The sequence below is a fragment of the Meleagris gallopavo genome, chromosome 1 (assembly GCF_000146605.3).
Source record: "Meleagris gallopavo isolate NT-WF06-2002-E0010 breed Aviagen turkey brand Nicholas breeding stock chromosome 1, Turkey_5.1, whole genome shotgun sequence".
Classification (NCBI taxonomy): Eukaryota; Metazoa; Chordata; class Aves; order Galliformes; family Phasianidae; genus Meleagris; species Meleagris gallopavo.
In genome coordinates this window covers 48869035-48875677 of record NC_015011.2, presented here as the reverse complement: position 1 = coordinate 48875677, position 6643 = coordinate 48869035, and positions in this window count along the sequence as shown.

The following is a 6643-nucleotide window of genomic DNA, read 5'->3' as shown; positions in this document are numbered from 1 at the left end:
TTTTAAATCTCCTTATGCCCTCTCATAAATCCTTGGCCTCTCTGCTGGGACAGGTGCTAACACAGTACTCCTTTCCTGATCGAAGAGCTTGGCTATTTTGTAGACAACCAAGTGAGATCACATTTAATTACAAAAACACACGCACACACAAAATATATGTATTAGGTCATTCAAAGTGGGATAGGTTTTACATCTGCTCTGGGAAAACATCCCTGCTGCTAGGTAGCTGGGAGTTGTGACTCAGAGCATTTCTGGGTTCAGAGGCAGCCTGACTCACTGGGAGCTGGGAAGGAAAGCATGGCACGGCAGAAGAGAGGCGAGGAGGTGATGTCCATTTGTGGTGGGCATCTGGAAAATCTGTTGTTTTACTCTGGAAATTGTGGTTCTGTGCTGTGCATAGAAAAGTTCCCAGTTAGGCACAAAGGACCTGAAAGCAACTTCCCAACTCTATAGTGCAGCAATGTGTATGGGCCTTACATGTGTCTATGTACCTATAATGCTTTCTGGTATAGCACATCTGTGAGATATGGTGTTTGTGTTACCTTTTAGCGAGGAAGAATCTTTTATCTCAGCATTCTAATTATGTCCCATTAAAATGCAAATTTGAGTTTATGCATTGAAATTGTCAGTGCCATTGCCATGGCAACTGGAGCTTGAGGGTGGGGAATTGGGATAGGTAGGACCATGCATCTCTCTTCATATCCCTCTTCATTGCCTCCAGGTGATGGAAATCACAGCGCTGTTCCCCATGAACCATGGCACCTTCCCACTAGTGAGTGTGGGGCATCACTGAGGTTCTCTTTTAGTTGTTATAATGGGGCAAGGTATTACATGGACAGGCTGCTGGCCAGGTGCCAGGGAAGTGGAAGACCTAGTGTGCAGGTCTTTTTGAAGGAGGTGAAACTTTTTCCTTTACCTGTGCTTCCTGTGAAGTGGGAAGGAAGAAGAGACACCTTTAATGACACCCACATACCTCCCCACTGAAAGCCCTTAGATGCTCTCCCACTTACTGGAAGATCTAACAACCGTCTATACTTTTAGAGTCACTGACCTCCAGGCAAACACCTGGTATAGCTGTCTGTGTCATTGAAGTCCTGCAGCAGTGAGTTCCCTTGGTCAACCATCCTTGACACAGAGTAGCCTTCCCCACAGCATATCCTTGGGGCCCTTCTTCTTCCAGTGCTTGTTTTACATATCCAGATGTGACTTTGTGCCTTCCTTCTTGGTTCATTCCTCCTCCCTTCAACAGGTATAGCTGGTACTCCTGGAGCTGGTCTCCCTCCTGTTCCAGAGTCGAGTGAAGAGGTTTTAGGATGCTGGGTGGAAGCAGATGCTGAGGGAGATCAGAATACAATTGAGAAAATTTTGCTGGGGAAACATGTGTGTCTGTTTTGGCTGTTGACTGAAAATGTAACAGTTTTGATGATACATAAAGCATGATGAGTTAATTCCCAAACCATGCTGACAGCTGGGCAGGGAAGATGGGACTGCAGTCTGTTTTCTGTCTTCCCAGCCCTGTTAAGAGGTTCACAAAATCCTCTGAGTCCTCATCCTGCTGTTGCCAGAGGATTGCTAGGGGAGACATCAGGAAAAGCTATAGGTAGTGAAGCACAGGTCTGGATTACCCAGACATGAGTTGAGGTCTGAGCCGTTGGTGAAGATTTGCTAACATCAGCAAGAGGTGGCTTTTGTCTCATTGATTCAGGGGAGATAGAGAGATTCGCTGACCCCTGCAGTCGCTCAGCGCAGTCACATGCTCCTGTGACGCTTACAAGCATCATCAACCTCATCTGACAGACTGGCATTGCAGTATCTTGTCCCAGAGCTCGCCTTGCCCTGGTGAGGTTGTCTGGTGGTAACTGTGGCAGAGAGGTTGAGCCCTCTAGAAGAGACATCATAGCTTTCTTTCTTTTAAAAATATATATTTTTAAATTGTCAGTGGAATTTCTTTTGCCATTTTCATCGGGTCTAAAAAAAGTACCCTTCACTGAATATTCAGCATCTTCCCAGAGCCATGACAGTGGTCAGTGGGGGCCGTGGGTACCAACAGGAGTGGATATCTTGGCTTGCTCTCTCTCCTGGCTGAGACTTGGGGCTTGGGAGTCCCTGATCCAAAACCTCTTGTAGGGATCTCCCCCTGGTCTTACTGTGTTTTTGCTTCAAGTTCTTTCCTGCTGGCACCTGAGCCAGCCCTGGCTCATTTTCACACAGCCTCCTGTGTTGCTCGGTCATTGAGTAAATTAAATTTCAATTACTTTTTTTTTTTCCTTTTTCTTTTTTAACCAGCAAAAGCAGCGGTACTCAGCTGGCAGCAATCACTTGTTGCAGTGGGGATGAGTTGTTGCTCACTTTTATCTTTTTTCTCCTTCTCTACTGCTCACTGCCAATCCCTGGGAAAGGCCACCCTTGACCTGAGCCTTCACACCTGTTGGCCTTACCAGCTGCCAACACCTGGAGCCCTTTTCCTGCTGGTAACATCTTGTGGCGCAGGCTGACAGGTAGTCAGGACTCATTGTCTGGCCAAGATACTGGGAAAATAAGCTTGAGCTTGAATCCCAGCTGCAGAGAGGGCCAGACTGTCACAGCCAATTCAGGCACCGCGCTCCCTGGCAATGCTGTTTTCTATTCTAGAGGCTCTCACTCACTTTGCTTTCTTTCCCTTTGGCTTGTGTTCCCTCGAGCTCCTCTCTTTCCCTTTCTCTCTCTCCTCCCCAAGCTGCCTCCCAGCAGATTGCCTGTTAAGCCAGCTGTGCTGAACCTGTGAGATGCACATGGGCATTCAGACCATAAGTCTGAGAGCAGTGTCCAAACGCTCTTTGAACTCTGGCAGCTCGGGGCTGATTACTGCCCGCGGCAGCCCGTTCCATGCCCACCACCTTCTGGTGCAGACCCTGTCCCTGACCCCCAGCTGCCTCTCCCCTGACGCAGCTCCTTTCCATTCCCTCGGGCCCTGTCGCTGTCACACAGAGCAGAGCTCAGCGCTGCCCCTCCGCTCTCTGAGGAGCTGCAGCCGCCATCAGGCCTCCCCTCAGCTCCTCTGCTCTGCGCTGAGCCAACCAGGGGAGCTCAGCCATTTCTCACAGGTCTTGCCCTCCAGACCCTTCTCCATCTTTGTAGCCTTTCTTTGGACTCACTCTAACAGTTTTATGTCCTTTTCTTATGGACGTGTTATGTGAAAGGCTGAGTAGTGTTTGGCTTCATTCAAGCTACCAGAGGAGGGAATTGAGAAGACAGGCAAAGGCTGTTGAAGAACTGGGCTATAGTGGACTGTATGAGTTCATTTTATCAGAATGGAATTAAATGCCTTACCCAGGGTAGGTGCCCTGGCCATGGCTGTGCCCCCAAAGCAGGATGCTTGCTTGCAGTCCATCTCTCTTTACATTTATTCCACTTGCAGACCATTTTCCACTCATCCTGGCTTGTTTATCTTTTGGAGATTTGCCCAGGAGTGGGTTAAGCTTCTTCATTAATAACCAGATGGATAAAAATCGCTGGAAAAGGTAAATGAAATGCTTCTCTGACACATCTGATGCAGTGAGGGAGACAGATCCTCCATACTGGAAAGCTGTTCTCTCCCAGGGGTTTTCAGATATCACAGCCTCAGTGGAAGCAAACAGGATATGCCCAGATCCACAGTAGCATCTGTCAAGGTGTTGTGGAGAGAAGTATGGAACAGACTGGGGCCAACAAAGCTTTCTTCTTTCTTTTTGTGTTTCCCCATGTCACATTTGTTTCCTGCCTGTGGTCATTGCTGCTGTCCTCCCACCAGTGGCAAGGATGGGATGGCACCCAGGGCATAGCATAGAGTTAAATAAAAGAAGGAAAAAAGAGTAGGGAAGTATTTAGGATGCCTCTGGCTATTGTCAAGGAGGCTTTGCAGCAAGTAGAGGTGAGGCCAGTAAAAGATGTTTAGGCTGCTTCCAGTCAGGACATCTCAGCAGGAGATCATACTGAAAGATCAGGGTTGGAAGCAGAGGCCCTTCTGAGCCTTCATCCCCATGCTCACCATGCTGGTGACACCAGGCACTCTGTAGCACATCTCTCTCATTGCTCTGTGCCTTTACTCTAAACCTGTTTGGGAAAAAAAGAAGAGGCAAAGGGAGAAGAGAAGAAGGAGGGAAGAGATGAGGAGAGAAGATGAAAGGAAAAGAAAAGGAAAAGAAAAAAGGAAAGGAAAAGAAAGGAAAAGAAGGGAGCAGATAGGAAAACTACTTTGGAAAAATAACTCCACTGTAATAAGGGGAAAAGTCTATCTTATTTTGTTGGAGCAGATGCAGTTTAAAAGAAGGAACATTAAGGAACACTTTGGGGAAATCTTTAATCTGGTAGCAGCATCCAAGAGAAATAGTGTAAGAGAAAAAGACCTGAGGGAGATGAAGGCGCGGTGATGCATTAGCAGATAAATAGCTAGCAGTGGACTCTGGGCACTTCCTCATCACTGTGCCTGGCTCAGGCCAGCTGGGTCTTCTCTTCTGCAAATGGAGAGAGAGGGACGTGGATCTCCTGACTGTGTCCTCAGCTCAACAAAGGTTTTCCACCGATCTGGTTTCTAATTGTGATACCCAGAGCTTGTTCCTTTAAGCATTTACACCTCCAATCAGGCCGCCAGTCCCACTACCATGTGGAGCCATAAATAGGGATAAACAGTAATTAGTGTGGTAAATAGCTTGGCCTTGCATTTTCTGGTTACAGTATCATGGTAATTATTTCCGGCTCCCTGCCTGCATGCTCCTGCTGCCTGATTTTGTACTCCATGCATCCCTTGCCAGACTGATTATCACCGGACGCATTGCAATCGGCGATGACTCCCTCCTGTCCCCCAGCTGCTTCACGGGGTTACTGACCCAGGCCCATTATGCTGAGGCGGCTGGGGATGACTGAGAGAGGATGGGCTCATTTCTCTGGGTTTTGTCCTGGAAAGAACAGATGTACTATGTATGTGTGCATGTGTATGGTGGCCCGAATTCCTGCTCAGCATGGACAGATGCTTGGTCTCTTAGCCAGCATTCCAAGTTCTGCTATTCTCGAATGCAGCATGGATGCTTTGGCATCCAAACATGCAGGTGATAGGTTATGGTGCCTGAGACCTTCTTACCCACTCTTCACTTTCTGAGCCAGGCTTCTCCCCTCTTTCTAAATTATCCCCAATAAAAGTCTCTGTTTTGCAATGCACTGTGTTTTCCTTTTGCCCCTGCACTTCTCCAGAGCTCACCACTCACTTTTTCTTTCAGAACATCCCTCCTCCTGCAGACTACAGCAGGTCAGTATGCATCTGTTGCTTTGTTTGCATCCAGCCCTTTTTGATAGGTATGCACACAGGTAGGGAGCACTGGGGGCAGCCTGTGGATCTGGTGTAATTGCTCATTCACTGCCTCTCTCCTGGTGGCCAGGAAATTAGTGTGAGCAATTTGTTAGGAACCTCTCTCAGGTCCTGTTTTATTCATGGTCTCACATATGAAATGCCACTAAAATGGTTGTGTTTTTTTTTTCCCCAGTTATATTTGAACACTGCCTGTATTCATGGTGAGTCGGACTCCATGGCACTGCATCGACAAATGCATTGGCTGCTCCCAATGTATACCAGCACGTGCCTCAGCTGACCCAGTTTTTTGTTTTGCTGGAGATATATGAGTGTTATTATTCACAAAGCATTGCAAACACATGCTGGGCTCCAAGAGACTCTCAAGAAGACAAATGGGCTTTGCTGGGGAAGGAGTGGCCAGGGGGTAGGCAGCTGCTGTTTCTCCCCAGAAAGAACCTCAGTAGCAATATTTGGTTGTGGCAGTGGCCGCATGCGCTTGGGATTAGAGACCCAGAGAAGACAGGGTCCTCAGGAGTTCATGTCCTTCCCATGAGGCTCAATGTATGTGTGATTCCCAAGAAGTTTTGTCTGGCCAAGTTTTGAGGGCCTCAAGTGCAGGCCTGTAGTGCAGTTTAAGCCCATTACTTCCTCCTCTGCCCACTCTGGACACTAAGACCCGAGGACTCTCCTTTTGTAGCAACCTTTTATGTATGTGAAGATTGTTACTGTGTCCCTTCTCAATCTTCCGCAGTCTAAACAGCTTCATTTTGCTCCATCCTTTCTTGGTAGGTTGCATTTTCTGAATCTCTGATCAAGCTGGCACGATTCTCCTAACTATTTGCAGGAGTGCTTTACTCTCCTCCCCCATCACTCTCAGACTGACAGCAGAAAACCTCTCTCTCACCCCTCCAACCATAAGCCCTGATGGAGACGCACGTTATCCTTCACTCCTCAAATATAACTTTGACGACATGTCATTTTTCCAGACAACTGAAATCATTCATCAGATTTTCCCCACAAGACTTGGACTGGAGTGCATTGTTGTTCTCTCAGGCAATTAATTCTAGCTGAATCTTGGCTTAGATGTGAGCCAAAAAGGTGTCTGAATGAAAAGTGATTTTGTGTGTGTTTGTGTGTCTCCTTTACAAAGTTGCTGTAGTGTAGCTCTAAGAGGTGGAGAACCTTACAGTTTTTGCAGTGTGGTACCCATGCTGCCTGGAAAAATAGCTCTGCAGTGAAAACCAGCTCTTGGAAAGCTAGCCCTGCCATCTCTGGGGAGGTTTACAGTCAGCAAACAGATGAGCAGTCTCTAGGAGGCTGTCTTTGAAAGCCGCCTTCAGG